The 24,003-nt window shown below is 48.3% G+C and overlaps 1 pseudogene; it reads left to right on the top strand.

Moving 5' to 3' along the window:
* Positions 1–937: 937 nt before the first annotated feature.
* Positions 938–1,446, top strand: LOC125405143 (large ribosomal subunit protein eL32 pseudogene; annotated as a pseudogene).
* Positions 1,447–24,003: the final 22,557 nt, after the last annotated feature.

Here is a 24,003-nt window from a genome sequence, read left to right as displayed (position 1 = left end):
AAAAACATATTATCAAGTTTACCAATTTCTTCTCACTTCCATTATCTGAACACCAGGAAAATATTCAGCTGCACATAAGGTCTGCATTAAGCCTTTACCTCTGTGTGGCTGCACTGGATTTGGCAACATTTTTGCCAACCTGAGTAGCCAGGCAGGACTTGGGTCTACTCTTTCTGGAGGCCACTCAGACCTACGTCACCAGCTCCCATTTCAGTGGGTCAGTCATTAGAGATCCAGATATGTTCAAAGTGACTGTTCCCGCATGCAACAGTTCTGGGGCACTGTCTGTTTATGTTTCTTTAAAGTCTACCCTCCTACCCCGCTATCCTTTGCACATTGGGAGAGAAAGATACTCCCTCCACTTTCAAAAACTCACTCTCCTTCCAGAAGGATGTGTCCCTCCCAGGTGTCCAGGTCTCCTGCCCTGCATTCCCCTCTCCTCTTACATCCTAAATCAGAAGCCTCCTTCCTAGGAAAAGCTATAAGAAGAAAAGAATGCATCCCCAATGGACCTGAATCAAGTCCCTTTCTGTAGTAGCTCTGGGTACTGCACATGAACCCCCTTTGGCCAAATCCCATCATCCTCTGGCACACTGGATTGCAAGAAATAAAGGCATCATCCATGAAAATGTGACAGTCTATCTTTCTCCCGGGCCCTCCCTGCCTGCGGCTCCTCAGAGAATCCTGTCTGGGTGCACACTGCTGCAGTGGGACCTGAGGACCACTCAGACGGTGTAACCTCAGAGTGTGACTGCCTCTGGACCACATCAGCATTCTTAGATAGGAATCTTATCGGGTATGATGCCACGTTTGGGGGACAGGATCTGGCGAGCTGGGCCAATAGATCTTATGAGTTCCCCAAGTGAGTGGGGAGCACACTGAAGTTGTGGGGACACTGCTGGCTCAGCAGCTGTCTCAAAGCCCAGCCAGGCTTCCGTCTTCCTCGGCGCTACCTGTGAGGTGGCTGCCATCTCCTTTGCGGCATCATGGCTGCCCTCCGACCTCTGATGAAGCCGAAGATCGTCAAAAAGAGGACCAAGAAGTTCATCCGGCACCAGTCAGATCGATATGTCAAGATTAAGCGAAACTGGCGGAAACCCAGAGGCATTGACAACAGGGTGTGGAGAAGATTCAAGGGCCAGATCCTGATGTCCAACATTGGTTACGGGAGCAACAAGAAAACCAAGCACATGCTGCCTAGCGGCTTCCGGAAGTTTCTGATCCACAACGTCAAGGAGCTGGAGGTGCTGCTGATGTGCAACAAATCTTACTGTGCTGAAATTGCTCACAATGTTTCCTCCAAGAACCGAAAAGCCATGGTAGAAAGAGCAGCACAGCTGGCCATCAGGGTCACCAGTCCCAACGCCAGGCTGCGCAGTGAAGAGAATGAGTAGATGGCTTGCATGCGTGTTTTATTTGTGTTTAAATAAAACCACAAAAACTGCCGACTTGGTTAAAAAAAAAAAAGCCCAGCCAGTGCCTCACTTTGCTCTCTCTCCTTCTAATAACTCCATGTTTTGTTTCAAAATAACCAGCCCCTTCTCAGCTACAGGTCTAGAAAGTTCCCTTAGTCCCCCAAAGGACCCAGACCTGATCAATCAGACCCCAGCATCACCCTGGCCAGAGTGATGGGTTCAGAACTGCAACCAAAATAATTTCAGGAGGCAGCCATGCCTGTTGACGTGAGTTTCACAGTCAGGCCTGGGAATGTGTCTCTTTGCTTCCTCCTATCCTAAACCTGAGTTGACAGAGACTCTCGGCTGCCAGCTCTGCCCCTGACAATGTGTACCTGCAGCTGCCACCCAGCACCGCTGTGACAATGAAGAACAGTGATGGAGCACTTCAGAACAGAGAGGAGGCTCAGGGTGTCGGCAGCTGAGGCACCAAGGTCTGGGCTCCAGGGTGGGAGGATCTTTACTCAGGGGCAAGACCCTGACCGAGCTTGTCTGGGTCAGGCCCATTGTGCTTAGATCTGGAGAAGCAAATGGAGGAGAAGAGGGGAAGGCAGGCAGAGAGGAGTTCAAGTGCATAGCTTTGAAATCTCAGGAAAGAACAATTACCTGGTGACCAAAAAAGAATACTCAGCTAAAGAGGCTCAGTAAAACCTGAGAGTGTGTGTTCCCCCTTTGGAACCTTCAAGAAAGTAACCTCCGCTGGAGACTTCAGGAATAGATCTCCCCAAAGCAAAGTTTCCTGGCCTCCATCCCACCCGGCCTCATAGATGTGCAGTATAACTCACCATGGAACCAAATGTGTGTCCATCACACTTGAAACAATTAGTCAGAGGCTTGTTAGTATCCCCCTCCCTCACAGGGACCCCGCAAGGGCAAGAAACATAGGTTCGTACCATTGATCCTCTCTTCTTAATCCTATGATCCTACACAAGTCACCCTAATACCCAGATCAGATCAAACTAGACCATGGCCAGGTATAGTGATGTGTGCCTGTGACCCCTGCATACGGGAGGCAGAAGCAGGATTACTGCAAGTCTAAGGCCAGCCTGGGCTACATAGCAATAGTGTCTCAGAAGGAGAGTGGGGAAGTAGGGAAGATGGAAGGAAAGGAAGAAAGGAGGGATAGAGGGAAGGAGAAGGATAGAGGGAGGAACACAGTGAAGGAAAGAGAAGGGGGAAGGAAAAGAAGAAAAAAAAAGAATGAAACACAGAAAATGGGTTTCAGTCACGTGATCTCCGGGCCTCTTTCGTTGTGACAGACGCCAAAGTCCTTGTGGTACAGAGTAGGGTGGAAGGTGCCAAGGCTTCTCTTGGCCTCTCTCCGCAAAATGCTAACCCTGGCACTGGCTTCACCTGCCTTCTGTCCTCCCCGTCCCCTGCAGCTGGTACAGCACAGCGCTTGCCACTTAAGGTCTTGGGAGTGGCTGCATCTGCAGGGATGCGAGCATCTCTACCCTGGGCGAAGGGCATCCTGCTTCCTCCAGGATCAGGCTTCTTGGTGAGATATGGAGTTTCCTTCTCAGGGACATGGGGACCTCCGGGCAGCAGTCTTTCTTTCTCTTCACAGACAGATGGATATATGGAGCCTCCTCACAAAGACTACTACCCAGTCAGCAAGGCTGGGGTGAATGGCACTTCCCCAGCATCCTGTGAGAGCTGGGATGGTGAGGATGGGACTCTGGCAGCCTGAACCTTCCTCTCCACGGCTAAGTGCCTGGGGAAGCTGCAAGTTGAAAGAGTTTTTGAAAGTTCTTGCCTGCTGACCGAGGCCTCCACGCAGCTCGGAGAGACTGGTTGTCACTGGGAACGTTGAAGAGTTTTCTCTGATCCAGATCTCTATGAGGACAACTCCAGGCAAAGCCACAGCTGAAGGCAGAACTTGAAAGATCCAGAACTGAGAAAGGGATTGGATGAGGCCTGTCCTCCAACTGTCAACTGCCCGACTCTTGGGGCTTGGCCATTGCCTTACACACTGCTCATGGCTGCAGGGCCCATCCCCTGCCTCCTCTGCCCGGTGGTTGGATTGTCTCTGTTGTCTTTTTTATTTACTTCTAAACATGTATCTGTGAACTTAGATCAGGTTCCCTTTTTTCACTCATTCATTCACTTTCGCAGTTTTAACTAAATATGTGTCCATGATAGAGAACATGTGTTCATAACAGAGACACCCACAGCAGTCAGAAGGCAGAAGCAAGGCCAAGTGTGGTGGTACATACCTTTATCTCTGTACTCAGGAACCAGAGACAGGTAGATCTCTGTGACAAGATCAGTTTAATCTACCCTGTGTCAAAAAAAGAAAAGGTAGATGAAATGGGGCACGGACGCTTAAAAGAAATCCCACACTAGCTCATAATTGAGATATAAATAGTCGTTGATTGGTGGGTAAACTCACAAATAAGAATCCTCTGCTTGACCGGTTGAATCACGCGATCAAAAAAAAAAAAAAAGCGACTGGTGGAAAAGGAGCAAGGGGAAGAGAAAAAAGGGCCGCAAGCAGGTTTGGCTTCTGCATATAAAGTATAAGAGGCCACGCCCCAGTAGGCAGGTAATTACAAGCTGTAATACTTCCTACAGCAGGTAGAAGATACCCAAGTGTCCATCGGTAGGTAAACAAATGAGATATAACGTGGTGTATACATGTGCAGTGGAATAATACGCAGCCTTAAGGAAAGAAAAAAATCGGACACAGGTTACGTACATAAAACACAGAGAATACTATGAACGGACAGATATTGTGTGATTCATTTATATGAATATGCATGCATGTAAAGGAAACAGATGCACACAGAATAGTGGGTGTTGGTTTTCAGGGACTTCGGGAGTGGGAGAGATGGGGAGTCAATATTTAATGGTTACTGAGTTTCAGGTATAAGGTGAGAAGTTCTAGAGAATGGTTATGCAATAGTGAGAATACACTTAATGGTACTGCACTATACATTTAAAATGGTTATATTAGCAAATTTCATGTTATACGTATCCTCACCATAATTTAAACAAAAATTTAAAAGTTGTCCTTTATTTATTTTCTCTCCACGTGCATGAGTGTTTTGCCTGCATGTATATCTGTGCGTTGTGTGCATGCAGTGTCCAAGGAGAGCAGACATGGGGGCTGTGTCTGTGTGTATGTTTGCCACATGAATTCTGTGCCCAAGGATACTGGAAGAGACTATCAGATCTCTTGATACTGATACCTGTGCATCACATGCATGCTTGATGCTGTGGAGGCCAGAAGAGGGGGTTGGATCCCTCGGAACTGAAGCTATAGACCCCTCCTTATGAATTGCCATGTGAGTGCTAGAAATCGAACTGGGGTCCTCTGGAAGAGAAGTCAGTGCTCTTAACTACTGAACCACCTCCCCAGCTTCTAAACAATAAAAAACTTAAAAGTGAGATGCAGACAGTAGATGAAGTCCACAGGAGGCCAGTCTTTGCAAATCCCATTTCATGTGTCCCACATGTTCCAGTGGCAAGGCCACGGTGCCCCAGAGAAACATGGGCAGGCTGGTCATTGGCCCTCTAATGGGAGGAAGGAGAACAAAGAACCAGTAAGAACATCCAAGATGTTAGTGTAAAATTTGCGCTGTCCCTTTAAGAGACAGTGCCACCCACTCCCTTCCCCATTCACCTAGGCAAGTGGATCTTCCTTCTGCTTCCAACCTGAGTACTTCCTTTCCATTTCTCTCCCAAAGAGTCAGCTTCTGCCTCTCTCCCTTCTCCCCACTGCTCCCCTTGCTCCCCCACCCCGCTTCTCTTTCTCCCTCTCTCTCTGCTCTTCTCCTTTCTCTCCTTCCCCCCTTTTCCTTCCCCTCCAAAACTTGCTAAATAAATACCCACTTTCTCTGCATGGCATGTCTAATAGGTCTCTGTCTTTCACCCACCTCAGCTGTGGCTCCTCATGGGACTGGCTGTCCTGCCAAGGCTCCCTGCCTGGGACCAGCTGCCTTCATGGCCCACCATGGTCTCATGCCTGCTGCCCACTGCCACCACTCAGGGACTTGCACAGCTACCATTGGTCCCGTGGAAACCAACCAGATCCACGAGGTAGCTGTTTTCAGCCTTTGCTCCCCGCCACAGATTGTGTCGTGGCTCAGCAACAGGGTGGATCACACCTCTAGGTCTCTAGTTATGTTTAAAACTTCCACAGCTCAAAAAACATGGCTTCTCCATTTAACACATGACCGTTGCCATTTTGACAGAGGTCAGGTGACCTTACCACCATCTTAACTGAGGTCAGGCGACTTCACCACCATGTGAGAGCCAGGTCAGGTGACCATGTCCTGCCATCTTTACTGAGTCCACCATGGTCTCATGCCCACTGCCCACTGCCGCCACTCGGGGACCTGTGGCATTTTATATTTTATTTTTATCATAACAGTTAATCAAGCCTCATCTAGAGGCCCAGTAACTCTGATTTCCTGACCTGGGTGATTGCCTGATTTTTCTGAGACCATCTTTTGAATTGTATACTCACAATCTAGTTGGAGAAAAGAGTTAAAAAGCAAAGGAGATTGGTCCCAGAGAAAACCTGACTGATGTGGGATTCCCCTCTATATGCTGTGAATATGTTTTATTACCATTGATTAATAAAGAAGTTGTTTTGGCCAATGGATTAGCAGAGTAAAGTCAGACAGGAAACTCAAACAGATATATAGAGAGAGTAGGAGGCACCACGTAGCTGCTGAAGGAGAAAGATGCCTGCTAGAACCTTACCTTACTGGTAGGCCACAACCTCATGATGATACACAGATTAATAGAAATGGGTTAATTCAAGATGTAAGAGCCAGCTAGAAATATGCCTGAGCCATTGGCAGAACTGTGTTGTAATTAATATAGTTTCTTAATATAATATTAATATAGAATAATAATCTAGATTATTCAGGTCTGAGCCGTCGAGAAACGGAAGAGCAGTCTTTGTTTACATCTGACCTATTTAACAATTGATGCCTCTGTTCACTCTGCCCACTTGGGCCTTCACCCAGGAAACCTTCCCTGAACACTCGCTGTGTGTCCAGCATGGCTTGCCCCAGTAGGGTGGGCTCCGTTCAGCAGCCGTTCCCAAGCCTCTATTCAGCAGCCTTCCCCAAGCCTCTTTGAAGTGTGATCTCTAATATTTCTGATCCGATCGAGGCACTTGGTGCTCTGGGGATCTTTTGCACACAAATAATGAGAGTGTGGGCTGTTAACAGAGCTAATTCAAGGCTGCAATATGTTTGTCTTGTTTCCCAAGCACCACATAAGTTGCCTAGTATACGGTCACTCGTAAGGGATGGGTGCGTTCAGGGATGAATGGGGGATAGATGGGCGAGTGAGTGGACGCTGGGATAACAGAAGTCTTCCTTTGGGTTTAGCAGAAGGAGATTCTGAAACAATGACTTGAGTGACCAGAGGAGATGCTGATCGACGAGGACAGAGAACTAGGCAGGAGAGGAAGCCAGGAAATAATGTGCTACCAAGCTGTGACGACACTCACCTGCTTTGGAGGACACCATGAAATGTAGCTTAGGACCAGAGATCAGAAGATAAAATATGGGAGTCGGTTCTCTTTTCCATGCGGGTCCCAGGATCAAACTCAAGTCAAGCTCAGAAGCAAATTGTCCTCGGCAGCAAGGTATCAGGCAAAACGCATCTTTGATGCACCAAGTCATCTCACTGGTCCTAAGCTACATGTACCAGTGAGATGACTTGGTGCATCAAAGATGCGTTTTGCCTGATACCTTGCTGCCGAGGACAATTTGGTACATGTAAGTTTACGTGTGTGTGCACAATCACATACACACACACACATACATAATCACACACACACACTAGAAAATATTAAAAATATTTGTTTGATTTTAATATGGTTTGGAGGTGTATCACCCAACACACGGGAAAGCCGGGCCTTTAGCCTGTCTTACTCAGCACTGACTAAGGGCGTTGGAAGCACTTCGAGAGAAAGGCCTGGGTCAGAAGTCGCTTACAGACACAGAGCCTGAAGCAGTGTCTGCTGAGGAGTCAGGGCTGGTGTGTCTCCACTCAGCACTCAGTGTAATGCACAGGACGCTCTCCCTGCAGTGGGCAGGGCCATTTCCCATAAAAGGGTCCCAGTCACCCAGTCTCCACTGAGGCTTCCAGTAATTCCCACCCTTCCTCCCCGCTCCCCTCCCAGTTCCCTGAGGGTGGCAGGAGAGTCATAGGCCACTGTGAACTGGGAGGCTCATCTTGTCCCTCTGAGAGCTCTGCAAGGATGGCCAAGCCAGTCCCCAGCACCCTGGGAACACCAGGACGTGTCAGGGAGGTGCACAGTCCCCTCCTCTTGTCACTGTGCTGAGACAGATGCTCCAGACAGCAGCACTGGCCTTGCTGGTTTAACTGATCAGTGAGTGTGGGAGGGTGAGCCACCATGATTGGTTGTGCCTGGAAGAGGCACACAGGGCTGTTCCTGCCTATCAGGCACACCTGTGGCTTCCCAGAACAAGAGGCTAAGTAACAAGGTGTGCTCAAGTCTAAATGACAATGTCAGGAAGTCCATTGACGTTCTGAGGACGTATTTCTTACTGGCCCTGCCAAGAATAAATATGGTTCTCAGCTGATAGCCCACCGAGTGAAGAACAGTGGGATTCCCGTCCTAATGAAACTTCAGCATGGCGCCTCTAGCCCTCACACCCATCAGAATTCAAGAGACTATCCGAAGTGCTGCCCTAGAAATGACTCTGGTTCCCCCAAAAATGGCCCACTGGACCCACTTCCAGGGAAATCACCATGCTCCCCAGTATGTTAAAGACTCTCCAAAGTTCATCAGTTACAGATAAGCTAACCGAACTCTTGCCAACTTTGTTTAATAAGTGTTTAGCTTATTTGACTTTGAACTCATTTAATCAAGTGATACCAACAGGCTCTTCAGAAAATCCCCGAGGAGAGTCTGCAGCTCGTGCCCCTGCCCCCTGGTAATGTCATCTTCCCAGGCCGTCGGGTCTCTCGCATGTGGCTGGCAGAGCTCACCAGGAAGGCAAGGCTCTGAGCACCTTTCAGTTGGACCATTTCTCACCTGAGGTGAACCATGAGGAACGAGACTGTGTCTCATCCTTCAGGGACACGGGGCAAGCTCACTGTGCAGAAGTGGCTTCCCCAAGCAGACCCACTGCAGTACACTTCATCTGGGGATACTCAAGGAACACGGAGAGCCAGATCATATCGCCGTCTGGGTGCTACATGGTGACTTCAGGCCTGGGAGCCATGTGCCTTCAGCTTGTCTCTGATGACAGGCCAGTGTATGAGTTTATTATTTACAAGCAAGCAAAACAAACAAACAAACAAACAAAACAACCCTGACTCTGACACCCACATTGTCTGCCTGGCAAGCTCCCTCTGTCCTGAAGATGAAGCACAAAATCTTCTGTGGAAACTTCCCTGAGTCCCCCTTCCTTTGTCTGAATCCTTTCATTTCCTTATCCTTGTCTTTACTCAGTTGGTTATCACACTGAACTCTACACAACTGGCTATCACACTGAAACCCACAGAGTGTATTACTATACTGAACTCTCCACAACTAATGACCATACTGAACACTACACAGCCATACGTAACTCTGCACGGTGTATTTTACTATACTGACCTCTACACAGCATATTACTATACTGAATACTACACACTGCGCCTCCCCCTAGGCCTAGAGAGGATGCTATGGTCAGAGATGGCTTCCCATTCGTCTTTGGTACCCAGCATAGCGCCTGACACATGCCAGACACCTAAAATATCTTTGAGTGAACCAATGTCATTAAGGAATGGCAGTTTTCACAAATATAAGAATAGAATGAGTGAACCTGGGCTTGACTGTGGGTTGGTTTTGTAGAAGGGTTGTGTGTAGAGAATTAGATGTTGACAGCATCCACCGGGCTGGCTAGAAAAGAAGAAGACTATAGGCTGATCCTCTGGGAAGGTTCCAGTAGCAGAGAAGATAACACCCCTTCCACGGCCATCCAGAGACCAGGGTAGGAGGAAGCCATGGTGCCTGTAGTCGCTCCAGATTTATTCTGCCTCTGCTGGGACCCTTGCCCGGGAGCATGAAGCTCAGCACCCAGGAAATTAAAACCCAAACCCCGAAGTCCTGTGCCTGATGTCAGAGGTGTTTCAGCCGCCTCCGTGAGGGGGCTGGCTAGTGAAAGGTTCAGAAGCATGGCTTCTCTCTCATTCCCAACACCAAGCTTACTGGTCTTATCCTTCGGGTGGGCACCGAGCCTTAAGGATTCAGTGACGTCTACAGGAGTCTGAGAAAAAGTTTCCAGCTCATCGCCCTCTGTGATGCAATACAGAAAGCAAAAGGCAGTCGGATGCCTCTGAGAGGGACCATTGTTGAACTAGTCACCTGAGGGCTTGTTGCCATGTGTGAGTGATGTACACAAGGTGTCCCACGGAGTTAATCGTTCCGACACATTGACTAACACCACTGTGAAACATCCCCACCCTGTCCATTCAGAGGTTGGGAGTCCCACACTGATGCCCCTGTCTTTGACAGCACCTCCTCCCAAGGATGAGGCAGACTTGACTAGAAAGCAAGAATTGTCAGGTACCAGGCTACAGGTCTTCATAAAACAGTTTTCAGGCCACATCCTCCCCCTGGGACAATCTAGTGTTTGGAGACTATGCCAGTGTAAAAGTATTCGGCAGAGTTCTGCAAAGAGGCCTGCCCCTCGATAGCACAGTATTGAGAGTCAACAGCCCCAGCCACCTTGTAGAAAAATCGTCTGCCTTTCCTCACATTTTCATTGGGCTCCAGGGAACAGTAAATGCTCCAAGCTCCCAGCTCCCAGCTGAGTCCCTCTCCAGGAACTGCCCTGCTCTCCGATCACGCTCCTGAGACTGCAACAAGTCCACACCTGATGAGTAATCCATGCTAGTCCTTTGTCTCAAAGTGGGGCAACCCAGAAAAGCCACACCGAAGCCAGGGCTCTCCTAGGAATCAGCAAATCCAGGGCTTTTCAGGTCTCGCTCTGGGCCTCTAACCAGATGCCACATGACAGTGTGGATTGGAAAATCCGTAGCTCTGAGGACATTTCCTCCCATTCAGTTACAGCCAGTCCAAGGGGTTAGCATGAAGTTAGCAGGACAACACTGGGGGTGAGCTTCCATTGCGGGAACAGCCGTGACTAAACATGCATGAGATGATGACACCAGACTCCACGGGAAGCTAAGACCACAGGGTATGAGCAGCCTGTGACTGTTGACTACTGTCAGTGTGTCATCTAGATGTGTCACTCACTGTCTCTGAGCAGAGCAGCCATGACGTCATCAGACAGCCAAGCTGACTCACTGCCTCCAGAGGTGGCCTGCCATCTTCTCTCTTATCATCACTTCATCTCTCTGGGTCTTGGTTCCTCTACCTCTTCAAAGCGGAAGCCATGTTCAGACTTCCTACAGAGAGGACAGACATGCATCAGATTGTTTCAGTCTGTACGCCTCCCTTGTCTCCTACTATTGAATGGGTCTAAAATCCAGCTGTCCTGACTGATAATGTCCAAGAACTACCAAAGATGATGGGTTCTGTGTTAGACAGTTTTTCACTGCTGTGACAAACCCCAGAGCTAAACCGTTTATAAGGACAGAAGGTTTATTTGGGCTCATGATATTGAGAGTTTCAATCTATAATCCCTTGGCCTTGCTCCCTGAGCCTGAGACCTCCTGGTACGCCAGCCCACACTACGTGCTAGAGAAAGCTGCTCACCCCATGGAAGGCAGGAAACCAAAAGAGAAGGAAGGGGCCAGAGTTCAGTATCCCTTCCAAAGTCAGGCCTCCTGTGGCCTAATTTCCAATCAGGCCCCAGCTCTCAAAGGCTCTCCCACCTTTCAACAGAATCATGACCTCAGGAGTAAGCCCTTAACACATAGGTCTCTGAAGAACTTTCCTGATCTAAACTATAGCAGGTAGCTGCCTTCAACTCAAGGGCATTCTTCCATTTTCTGTTAGGATGAGGGACTTTCTAGGCATTGCCAAGTTCTTGGATAAATTCAGCACACCTTTGGGAAGAATTAAGTGAAGCTTCTGATAAACCTATCTCCTTTTTGATATGAAAATTAGCACAAGGTTGCTTTAATCAGCAAAATAACCTGAGTTAAGGCTGTTTACCTCCTGTAGACAGAATAGCTTACTTTGTATGTCTGCCTGTGTGTACAAAAGTGTACATGCTCACTGGATGCACACATATGTATAGGTAAACATTGTATAAAGGCATACGTGTGTGTGGGGGTGTGTGTAAACTAGAACTTGATATCAGGTGTTTTCCTCCATCCATCTTCACCTTATTTTTGAGTCAGAGCCTCTCACTGAATCAGGAACTTACTGACTTAGCTAGACCAGCTAACCAGAAAGCTCTAATGGGCTGCCTGACTGCCTCGTGAGTGCTGGATTACAGGCACGTGCCACTGGGTCCCGTTTTGGTGAGAGTATTGGAGATGGGAACTCAGGCCTTGGTGTTTCCATAACAAACATTTTCCCAGCTAAGTCTTCTCCCCAGTCCCAGAATCGTTTACTTTTAAGGGTCCTCACATCCATGTCCCACAATCATTTCTCAGCCACATGATTTTAGGCGGCTACTGAGAATCCCTTTGCCTCAATTTCCTTATCTGAACCATAGCAATAAGAAGGGTTCCTGCTTTGTGGGATGCCAAAGTGACTAAATGTGACTCTGCTGGTGTGTGTTTGAATGAAAATGGTCCCCATAGGCTCGTACGTTTGAAAACATGGGCCCCGGTTGATAGAACTGATTGGGAAGGATTAGGAGGTGTGCCTCTGGGAGATAGACCACCTCATTCCCAGTTAGCTCTCTCTGCCTCCTCTTGGCGAATCAAGATGTGAGCTCTGGGCTTCTGCTCCAGTGCCGTGCCTGCCTGCCTGCTGCCTGCTCCCTGCCGTGATGGTCACGGACTCTAACTAACCTCTGAAAGTGTAAGAGCCAAATCAATCCTTTCTGTTATAAGTTGCCTTGGCCATGGTGTTTTGTCATAGCAATAAAAAAGTAACTAAGGCAGCTGGCTAAACATTTGTGTCAGAGCGACTGGCAGAGGACATATTTATTAAGTGCAAGGCACTCTTCTCACTTCTTAGGATGAACAAAAGTGTGTGCTTGGTGGATTGGCTGAAAATTCTAGTTTGGTTGATATTATTAAACATACAACCATAATGAAGACATGTAGATTGGCCCAAACACTCTGGCCTTCCAAAAAAATGTTTCGGGAGTTTGAGATGCCTCTACTAAGAGGAGGTTAAAAAAGAATCAGTCAAGACATCCAACGGCAACAGAGCCAAAATAAAATTCTTAATTGTATGCTTAATCTTCTGTTTTGAGCCTTGAGATTTAGGGGGTCTTTCAACCCAGCTCTTTTTATGAAGTCTTAGGAAAGAAAGCAGGTTTGTCTGCTACTCATGGTCTGCATTGAGAAAGGCTGAGATGGTCTTGTGTTTTAACACTGAGTTATTTGACATTTCCACGACCTTCATTTCTCGGGGTTTAGGGGAGATCATTAAACCTGCTTCTGCCGCGTGCTCTGCCTCTCCTTAGAGAAAGCTGGACTGGGCTGCTGGAATTGGGCCTTGTAACGTCAGTCGCACGCCGACTGCCAATTTCACAAGGTACATGTGCCCCTGCAGAGTAGCTGCAAACAACAATATCCGAATGCTCATCTTGCCACCCCCAGTGATATGGGGGCCCGTTAGTAACGAGGAAGGATGAATTTCTCTGGTTAGAGGCCTAGCAGTTCTTGCTAAACAGTTCTTGACAAATTGTTGACAAGAAAGGAAGAAAGGAGAGGGGGAGGAGAGAAGTGGGAAGGAAGGAAAGGAGGAAGGGGAGGATGGAGGGAGGATAAAAGAGGTGGGGAAAGAAGAGAAATGACCTGCTGAATGAGCAATTTGAACGTCAGTACACCCCATGGTCCAAGCCCGGGGCCTCTTTATCACTACATCCCCAAGGCCTTGCTTGGTGCCCAGTGAGCCCTCAGCAGGTGTTTGCTGAATGGGTTAAAGTGAGCAGCTACCTATGGCTATAAAGTAGTGGGACCAATTTTACAGATTCACATGAAGACCTGCCCCAGGAGTTCAATACTCAGCCTTAAAGACAGATCAAAGTGACTCCACATAGAGTTCAATTATGACACAGCGTCTGTAGAAATTGGATCCTGGGGCCTCCTCCCAAGTACCAAAGAGCATAGACATCAAGCCCCTATTGGCTTACAACCTATGTGTATCTCTCCATATTCTTCAGTTACCTCTAGATTCCTATGGTGCCTAATGCAGTGCCAGTGATCTGTGGGTAGTTTTTATCTTCGCTGTCTAGAGAATAACAACAAGGAAAACGTCACTCTGTATTTAGTACAGGCTCCACTCTTTGTAAGCGTTTCTGTCAACATTTGGTGGTGTCTCGATTCTGAGCCACTGATACAGTTCATGGACTGCAGTATAATTACCCTTATTTTATACAGGAACAAATGGAGACTAAGTAAGCTGAAATAACTTGGCCGTGGCGAGACATTCTTGGGGGAAGGGCTGCCCTCTTCCCACCCTCCAGCCTCAGGCCTAGAGTAGCAAGGTCACTGCCGCTGTTCTGCTGGACACAAGAAGATGGTCAGAGATCATCTCGTTTTCCTCCCCATTCACAGCTAATTCTGGACCCCCACAGAAGTAAAGCATCTTGTCCCGAGGCCACATAGGTCATAGCAGAGAACAGTGTTACTTGCAATCAGGTGCGTTATCTCTGGGCCTGAGTAGCGTGCGATCGTGGGTTCCCATCAATTCCAGCCTCTCCAGAAATCAGTGTGATTGCCTGTGATTGGATAGAGATGAGTTGTGAGCAGGGACACTTCCCTCGCACACCTGTGTCAACACGCTGCCTCCTCTTGGAAAGCACCCTAGAATGTTGGGGGTAGAATATCAGGTTGTAGACTGAAGATTTCAGGAGCGCTGAGGAAAAGAACACACTAATGGACATCAGAGGGGACAGGTCACCCCTCCATGCCAGTAGCCTCTAGGAACAACACCTTAGCTCTGGCCCTGGGCTGAGAGATGTGGACAATGGGAGTCATGGACGATTTGCCCACAGCCATCCTGACTTTATCACTGCAAATTCTGCATCATAAGAACACCCTCAGATCCTGACCAAAGGGCCGCGTGGCCACCCAGTCTTTCCCTTCTGCCTCTCCTACACCACACATCCACAGGAGGAGAAGCAAACAGGATTGTGTCCGAGAGAGATGCTCTACTAAGAGTCACTGGTTGATGAGACACACTGGCAGGTTCTCCCTGGACTGAGCCACCATCGCTAATATTTTGGAGCACTCTCCTAGGGCCAAATGGAAGGGCTGGACTGGGTGATTGCGCTGATCCCACAGCACCCCTGCGGGGCAGAGCTTGTCACTCTCCCACCCAGGGTGGGATCTAAGGCTCAAGGAGGGGAAGCATGTGCCCAAAGCTCACAACCTAGAAGGTGGCAGAGGCAGAATCTAGATGGTACAGAGTCTGGGGTCACTGTCTCGTCACTGTGGTGCCTCAAAAGTAGATGAACACTACTCCTTCCCAAGGAGGGGCTAGCCAGGTATAATGTGGCATGTCCACAGTTCCAGCACTCCCAAGGCAGTACAGCCTGGGCTACATAACAAGACTCCATCTTTTAGGCAATGTTCAGGATGGAGAAAGGGATGTGTGTGGTACCCATCTGTTATTTCAGCTACTTGAGAGGCTGAGGCAAGAAGATTGTAAGTTCAAGGACTTCCTGAGCTACAGAGCAAACCCAGATCCAACTGAGCAACCTAGTGAAAGCATGTCTCAAAATAAACAATAACAAAAAAATGTTTTTAGGCCTGGTGGTGGTGGCGGCTCACACCTTTAATCCCAGCACTCGGGAGGCAGAGGCAGGCAAATCTCTGTGAGTTCGAGGCCAACCTGTTCTACAAGAGCTAGTTCCAGAACAGGCTCCAAAACTACAGAGAAACCCTGTCTCAAAAAACCAAAAAAAAAATTAGTTTAAAACTACTGAGTACTAATGACAGAGGACTTGCCTGATGTGTCCAAGGCTCTAGGTCCAATCTACAGTACCAGGAAAGCAGAAGAAGGGGAGATTTCCTATCATGGGTAGCAGGAGAAGACAGACACACACATCCCAGATGGAACACGATCATGGCTGTCACGGAGCTGTCACCGCGGTACACCATCTACTGAGACTTTCATCAGGATGAGTCCGTGTGCTGCTGTTATTGCCCATGATCCCACAATGGCTGGAAGAGGTCAGGTGCTCACCACAGTCACACACAATGGAGCTGGAGTTGAATCCCAGTGTTATAACCTTGGGAAAGGGCTGACAGCCTCTGGGTCAAGAGCTCATCTAGTTACCTCTAGATAGGAGTGGACCCAGTGGAAACCGCAGGGCACCCTGGATGGTCACTGTCTTATGCCTTGCTATCAGCCCCAGACCCCAAGGTGATAACTGTCTTTCTGCCCGGCGATGAGCCAGAAACCATTCCAAGAGCCTCTCAGGGCAATGCAGCTTGTTCAGTCCCGCATGGCGTAAAGGGTTTTTCTTTGGGGATAAACACCACAGTTCTGAGCTATTCTAGGAAGCTGCTTTCCACACCCACCGTCAGCCCACTCACCCATCATAGCTGCATGCCTGCTGCTCCAACTATAGGCAAAGATACATCACCTACCTACACAACAGCCGAGAGGGAGGGAGCCTTGTCTATCAGGCAGGCTCATCCTGGAGCTGCCCCACCTACTCCATCAGCACTGCAGAACCCAAAGCCACCATGAGCATCCATACCTTGTGGAGCTGGCTTGTGTCTATGTTGTTCAAGGAGACAGCTGTCTGGAAGTATAGCTGTAAGACCCTCGGGTGGGGGGATTCCACGAGACTCCTGGCTCCCCCAGTCTCCCACACTAGACGATAGCATTGCTCCGGTTCCTAAGCAGCAGGGTGGCCTCTAGGTAAGGACACTCCCTTCATCAAGGTGGAGTGGCCTGGCTGGGATGGTGGCCTGTGACAGTGACCTGACGACATCTGCCACACCATTGATTGCTAGCATTGATTCCGAATCTGCCTGGCCAGGTGAGTGCCCCTTACCTCCTCACTGCTCTTCGTGCATCCTTCCTGAAGTTTCCAGATAGGAGAAAGAGAATGACCTTCCCCCAAAGAGGAGGACCATTACTTGGTCAAGGGTATACCCGGTAGCTGCAATACCCTGCTTGGACCTCCAAACACGGTCTCAAGATGGGCCAATCCAGGGGTGCAGATAGGATCTTTAGAAAATAGAATGAACCTCGTTGTATCTCCTCCAACCAAAGGAGAGGAAGAAATTGGAGGAGAAGGGAGGGTTGTAGTCCTAGGTGACCGGCAAAATCCTGCAAGTCACACAGGCCAAGAAGGGCTCTCAGGCACCAGCTGGGCAGAAACGCAACAGTTAAGTTAGAAACAACGGAGCTGGCCTGTAATGTATTTAAAAAGACCAACCATCATTGTTTACCACATTCTAGGCACTGAACAAGCCGCTTTATGTGTGCATTTAATGCCATGGCAACCCTAGGAAGGGTTATCACCATCTCCATTCTACAGATGTGGAAAGTAAGGCACAGAGGGACCAAGTTTATTCCTTCAGATCACACAACCAGAGAATGGCACAGATGGGGTTTGAACCCAGGATGTTTCAGGGCCACTGTGGGAGCTCCAAATAGATGAGGGGCAGAGGGTCACATCACAGACTCCTCAAAGAAAGCAGATGCCTGGGTCTCTAGGGCATGGACCCTTGAGGGGGGGGCGGGGTGTCTGATGTTGTAAAATGTGGGGTTTCCTTTCATTTTACAAGCTGCCTTGGGGCCCTGTCTGCAGGGCACCCACAGACCCAAAAGGCTGCTTGGTGGAGAGAATTGCCCAGGCTCCCAGCAAGAAACTGGAACAAGAAAAGTATGTCATCGCTGACGCAGCGTCTGACACCCAGGTCAACTGTAAATGCGGTATGTTACCCTGCTTTCCAAGTGGGGTCACGCGCTTCACTTTTATCTCCCAAATCAAATGTTTTCTCTGTCTGTGCAGAGGTGACAGTGTGTGCGTCACTGGTCCAGGCTGGAACTGCACAGCCTAACTCTGCAGGTCTCTAAAGGGTCACACTTGGTTCGTGTCCCCTACGATTAGTGCCCTCTCTCAACAAGCCACCACCCCGGGTACCTCTTAAGCAGTCAGCAAACCATGTTCTGGCATAGTTAGCCTGACTTAGCATCCACTGCTAGCAAGAGGTCATTTGCCTGGTAAAAGAACACCGGTAACCAGAAGCAATGTCCACGGCCTGTCCCTACATCTAAAGACCAGGCCACAAGAGTATGTAAGTTGAGGTGGGGAGAAACCGCAGTAAAAAACTTCTCCGTTGAATGTTCCCTGTATGTCAGGAACATTCCTGCATTGGCTTCCAGAAAGAGATGCAGTAAGAATGGAATTGTCTGAAGCAGATAGGAGCCCTGGAACATACAAAGATTAAACCACCTAGTCTGTGCACGAGGAGCCAGGAATGTATCCACACTGCCTGAAGACAAAGACTCTCTTTGACCAAATTCCAACCAGGCTTCTCCCAGCCTCACTGAATTAACTCTATCCAAACCATGGACTGTCACGGCGTGAACAAAACATACAGGTCTCCAACGGTTCAAGGTCACACCCTTAGGATGGTCCCCTACCCCAAAGAACATGCCTGGGAAAATTCCCACTATTGGAAGAATTTAGTGATTATTCCAACCAAACCCCGTCTTCTGGCTTGGGTGGGAACCCATCTTGCACAGGTGAGCAAACCAAGTGGGGTTCACATGGACCAGTCCCAACCTCCTGTCTTTGTCATCTTTCGATCCCCTGGCTGTACGAAGCCCCCATCTACCTCCCACTCTGACTCTCTCACCTGCTGACCCTTGACCCCGTCCATATCCTCTCTCCACCACTGACCTTCACAGACAAGAGTGAATGAAGGAGGCTTTGGGATTCTACACTCCTGATCAGTGTAGGGTCAGATTGCTTTCTGCTTTTCTCTCTTTTCCAAATGTTAGGAACTAAAAATACATCACTCCTGCCTCAAGTGGGGGTTATTCCTAAAAATAAAAAGGAGAGATAGGTTTTTGAGTAAAGCATATAAACCCAGGACCCTCTCTATTGTGTATTTCTGAAGCTCACAACCAGGTTTCTGGCCCCTAAAAAAAGTAATCACACATCTGGTGGAATCCCACCTCTTTGCCCATTCCTCCCATTTTCCTCTGCTCCTTGCTCCACTGGTGACACCCACCTCCCACCTGACAAGAAACGAGTCATTCTTGGCCCCATTGAGCAGCATCTCAGCTATGTCCTCTAGGATGTGACTGGCCGAAAGGCAGTTGATAAAACCAGAGTGAACAGATTCCTCCAGGTGGCCACCTCTTGGGAAGGGTTTTGCCAGACACTGGACCAACATAGAAAGCAGCCAGAGCCTGGAAACTCCAACACTCACCCTGAGGAGACCCAGGAGCTTCCTCTCAATTATGGTGAATAAGTTACCCTTACATACCTCTACTGTTAACACTGTCAATCAGCTCTGTGCTGGGTTCCATGACAGTCACACACACACACACACACACACACACACACACACACACACACACACAGAGAGAGAGAGAGAGAGAGAGAGAGAGAGAGAGAGTGCCAGGCCTGCAGGGAGTAACTGTCCTCTTGTGTCTTAGTTAGGGTTTCTATTGCTGTGAAGAGACACCATGACCACAGCAACTCTTATGAAGGAAAACATTTCATTGGAGTTGGCTTGCAGTTCAGATGTGCATTCTGTTAACGTCACGGCGGGAAGTATGGCAGCACACAGGAGGCAGACATGGTACTGGAAAGGTAGCTGGAAAGTTCTACATCTGGATCAGCAGGCAGCAGGAAGAGAGAATGACGCTGGACCTGGCTTGAGCATCTGAGACCTCAAAGCCCGTTTCCACAGTGACACACTTCCTCCAACAAGGCCACACCTCCTAATAGTGCCACCCCCTATGAGCCTGTGGGGGCCATTTCATTCACCATGTATGAATGAGCGTTTGTGAAATGAGCACAGCCAGGTTAAGGACGCTAATAACTCATACTCAACGATCATAACAAGGCCTTCCCTGGGTCAGGCTCAGGGGAAAATGCTTTCCTCTGGCCTGAGTACCGATGTTGACAAAGAGTTGACCTTTAGGTAAAAACAGTCACACAAAAAGAATACCGAGGCCAGCTTGCTTGTGCGGGTGACTCACTCCTGCAGCGGAAAACCCCACCCACTGATATTAACCAGCCTGTGTCCTTGTTCAGTCACTGCATGTCCTGGCTGATGGTGTGTTTCCATCTGAACACACAGCCCTACTCATTCCCAGCTTTATGTTACTTGTGTCTGTTGTCTGAAGTTTCCTGTCCTTCCCGGTTCCAGCAATCACTAAGTCCCAACAAAATCACACAGAGGTCTACATTAGTTATAAACTGATTGGCCCATTAGCTCAGGCTTCTTATTAACTCTTATAACTTATATAGCCCATTATTAGCCCATTATTCTTATCTGTGTTAGCCATGTGACTCAGTACCTTATTCAGCAGGGTGGTCACATCTTTCTTCTTCTGTGTTTGGGTTGGGACTGCAGAGGAATTGGTTTCCTCCTTCCCAGAATTCTCTTGTTCTCATTGACCCACCTCTACTTCCTGTATGGTTGTCCTGCCTATACTCCCTGCCTGGCTACTGGCCAATCAGCGTTTATTTAAAATATAATTGACAGACTACAGACCATTCAGGTTTCTAGGACCCAGCCAATTGGGTGCTGGCACAGGCTTCTGTCAATACCGGCCATACATCCCTGATGCGTGATGAAGCACATTTAACTCACAACAGCCAAGACTCGCTCCTATGCGCAGAAGCTGTGAGCTGCCTAGTCTCTCCCAGTCGGCCAGTCTACACAGTGAGCAGCACCCTCTTGCATGTGCTCACTCTCAGAAGCAGTGTCCATGTGTTTCTTCCCTACATGGCCTCCTGTAAGGACATCTACACAGCCAGAAGTTCTGGAGGACAGACCACCTACCATTGCAACAACAAGCAGGCTTGTTTACTGTCCATTATGAAAACTGTGGGCTCGTCTAAGCTCAGGATTCCTCTCTGCTGATGTAACACGCCAAAATGGCAGAAAGCAGTCGTCAGCCTGAAAATGCCCTCCAGCTAGGGCTGCTTTCTAATGCAGGTGCCCTCTGAACCTGTCGTTAGTCACTGTGAGAAACAAGGCCCGAGGGATCTGCTCAGATTTTTGGTGTTCTGCATGCTGCTACTGCTGAGAATAATAACATGTTCTTTCTCCAGGTGTCTTGTGTCTTCTGCCAGTACCCATAATACTAAACCAGACTAAGCTTGTAGCCTGTAGGGGTGGAGTCAAATTTCAGGACGTTCTCGGCCTGTGCCACTCAGCCAGTGGGCATCCGAGTTTGCCTTCTCCATCAGGGCACTTGGTGTTGTTTTCTTCTCTGTGGCTAATGTTAATGCATCTTGACTAAAGCCACGCTTGCTGGACTGAAAATAAGGGGGAAGTTGCTAAAAATGGCAAAAGTAATGACAGTTCAAGGCTCCTTCCTCAAAATGGTTAAAAAGTCACATTCAGATCAATAAGGAAAATAGGGTTCTTTTAAAAAGAAAAAGGTGGGCCCGGAGAGATGACTCGGTGGTTAGGACTCTTGTCTCACTTGCAGAGGATGGAGTTCAGCTGTCAGCCCCTGCATGGTGCACTCAGCCATCCATAACTCCAGTTCCAAGGGATCCAACAGCCTCCTTCTAGTATTTCGGGTACCAAACATGCACTTGGCTCACATACATAATTCGTTTATTACTGTCCATCTTGGATTTCATGGTCTAAGTTGATGAGGACAACTGACCAGATCTCTTCCTCAAGAGGGCATCAGATCTCATTACAGATGGTTGTGAGCCACCATGTGGTCGCTGGGAATTGAACTCAGGACCTCTGGAAGAGCAGGTCCATATACACAAATATTCATACCACAGGCAAAACACTCATACATATAAATAAAGTATTTTTTAAAAGATACAACACAAAACATCAGAATACCACTCTCTCTGGCCTGGGACAAGGAACAGTTGACCGAGAGAGACAGAGAGAGACAGAGAGAGACAGAGAGAGAGACAGAGACAGAGAGACAGAGAATGAATATGTATGGTGTGTGCACCAATGCCACTGGGGACACATCTTTGCACCTCTCTCCTGTACAGTATTTGCTAAATAAGACGCCCCTCTTTCTTCATATGGCTTAAATTATAAACACCATGGAGATCTGTAAGCCAGGATTCATCCCTGATTGCAGCCCTGTCGTGGGTTAAACATTGCCTGGGATCGTACAAGCTTGGCCATAGTTAGACTTCGTTCTAAAATACCACTCACCAGCAGAGTAATTACAAGGTTTAGTCCACAACGTTTCACACAGTTACTCCCTTTCATTTTGTTTTCAGCTCTGGAAAACAATGACCATTCCACGAACAATAAGTTCTGAAAATAGAGCATTCGCAGGAAGAGTTTAGTAATCAAAGTGCACAAGAAAATTAATTTGACTCACTTTTTCCAGGCTAAGCTGTCCTTGTGCTACCTGGTGACCAGACATAACCAAGCCACGGGAACAGATGTGATCGAGGTACACGAGCCAAGGCTTGGTGCACAGGCGTGTGCTTCCCTCTCCTTTCTAGATCCCTTTAACCTCACCCATCAAGACCGCTAAAAGACGTGTGTGTGACGAGGCTTCGTGCTGTGGGACCCAACCTGTAGTGGCTAGAGAAAAGCCGCCCCCAAACTCCCTCCTAACTGCTTCCCTTTGCGATGAGACCCAGCAGTGTCTTCTGAGGCACGCAGGGTGCTCAAGGAAGGAACCCGGCCCCAGGGGTGGGAGATGGTGACACTCACACCAGTTCTTTCCAGTCTAGCAGAAACTGGAGCAGGGAATAAGTACATGCACACCAGTGACCCTCAGGGTCGTATGTTCTTAGGAACTAAACACTCAGACCCCTGACAGAGTGGTCCAGGGAGGGGGAGGTGGTTTCACCGGAGCTGTTTGTCTATTTACCATTTACACACAATCTCTCTCTCTCTCTCTCTCTCTCTCTCTCTCTCTCTCTCTCTCTCTCCCTCCCTCCCTCCCTCCCTCCCTCCCTCCCTTCCTCCCTTCCACCCCGACACACACACACACATTTTATTTTTTATTCTCATTAAAACACCTACAGGCCCTGAAACTCTCCAGGCCAAACCCTACACACGTGTGTCTTCACAACTTTGATACAGCCCTGTCACGGGTTAATCATTGCCTGATTCTCAATTCTCTGTTCTACTCTGGATTTTGTTTGGTTGGTGTCTCCCCACTGGGTCTCTGTCTAGTTCTTTCAGCATGGTTGGTTGAACAACTTTCCTTTGGGGAAATTTCCCAAAAGAGATCCTTCCCTCTTCAAATACTTACATTCTTGGAAGTTCAGTTTTAAGAGGTTCCATTCTGCTTCCCACGAGTTTTTTGTTTGTTTGTTTTTTGGTTTGTTTGTTTGGTTGGTTGGTTGGTTTGGTTTGGTTTTTCGAGACAAGGTTTCTCTGTAGCTTTGGAGCCTGTCCTGGAACTAGCTTTTGTAGACCTGGCTGGCCTCGAACTCACAGAGATCCACCTGCCTCTGCCTCCCGAGTGCTGGGATTAAAGGCGTTCACTACCACCACCCGGCTCCCCATGTTTTCTTTAGAGCGTCCTTTGGCTTTGGTTGAAGATGATGGTGATTATTTTAACTGATGACTCTTGAGGAATTTGTCATTGAAACCAATGCCACCCCCAACTTCATCCCAGATCCCTTTCCTTAACTAAAGTGGTATCCCTGGAACTAAACTCTGTATAAGGCAGGAACGGAGACACCTCCTGTGTAAATGACAGGAGAAATGTGGCAACCAAGGGACTGAAGGACCTTTGAGCCACCAGGGAAAGAGGTGGGGGCGTCATGCCTTATCCAAGCAGCAGTCATGTTTTGTCTGTAACACGTTCACATCTCTAATCTTTCGGCCTTGCCACCCCCTTTAATCTTGTCATGAGAAACAATTCCCAGTGTGGAGAGTTCTGACTTTTTTTTTTCACTACATATTACAAAAACTCGATAGTGGTCACATTTTTAAATGTCTATATGCTGCTGGCATCTCTTCGGACTCCCTAGAGATGATGGCACTGTCCTTAGAGAAAGGTTCCTTTACTCTGTGAGTTTCTGGATGGTGGAAGTGATGTTCCCTAGGTGGCAAATCCTTATGGGAGCATTAGTTCCAAAACTGACCCAGTTTGCCAAGAGAAGTCAGTTTCCTAAAGTCAGAACTAACCTCTCATCTGTCCCCACCCCTGCCCTGACAGGACACAGTTCACCAGAGATTGAGAGTCTGGGAGTAGCTTGATTGAGAACACACAGACACGATCGCTGTTGTAGAACATAAACTTGCGGCAGATGAAAGATGAATGCAATCCTAGCACCAGGGTGAGACCCGAGAGTCTTACTCTTCTTCC

The sequence above is a fragment of the Myodes glareolus genome, chromosome 15 (assembly GCF_982192425.1).
Source record: "Myodes glareolus chromosome 15, mMyoGla1.1, whole genome shotgun sequence".
In the NCBI taxonomy this organism is placed as follows: domain Eukaryota; kingdom Metazoa; phylum Chordata; class Mammalia; order Rodentia; family Cricetidae; genus Myodes; species Myodes glareolus.
Note: the sequence above shows the minus strand (reverse complement) of the source record. Positions and strands in the feature narration are given on the sequence as shown.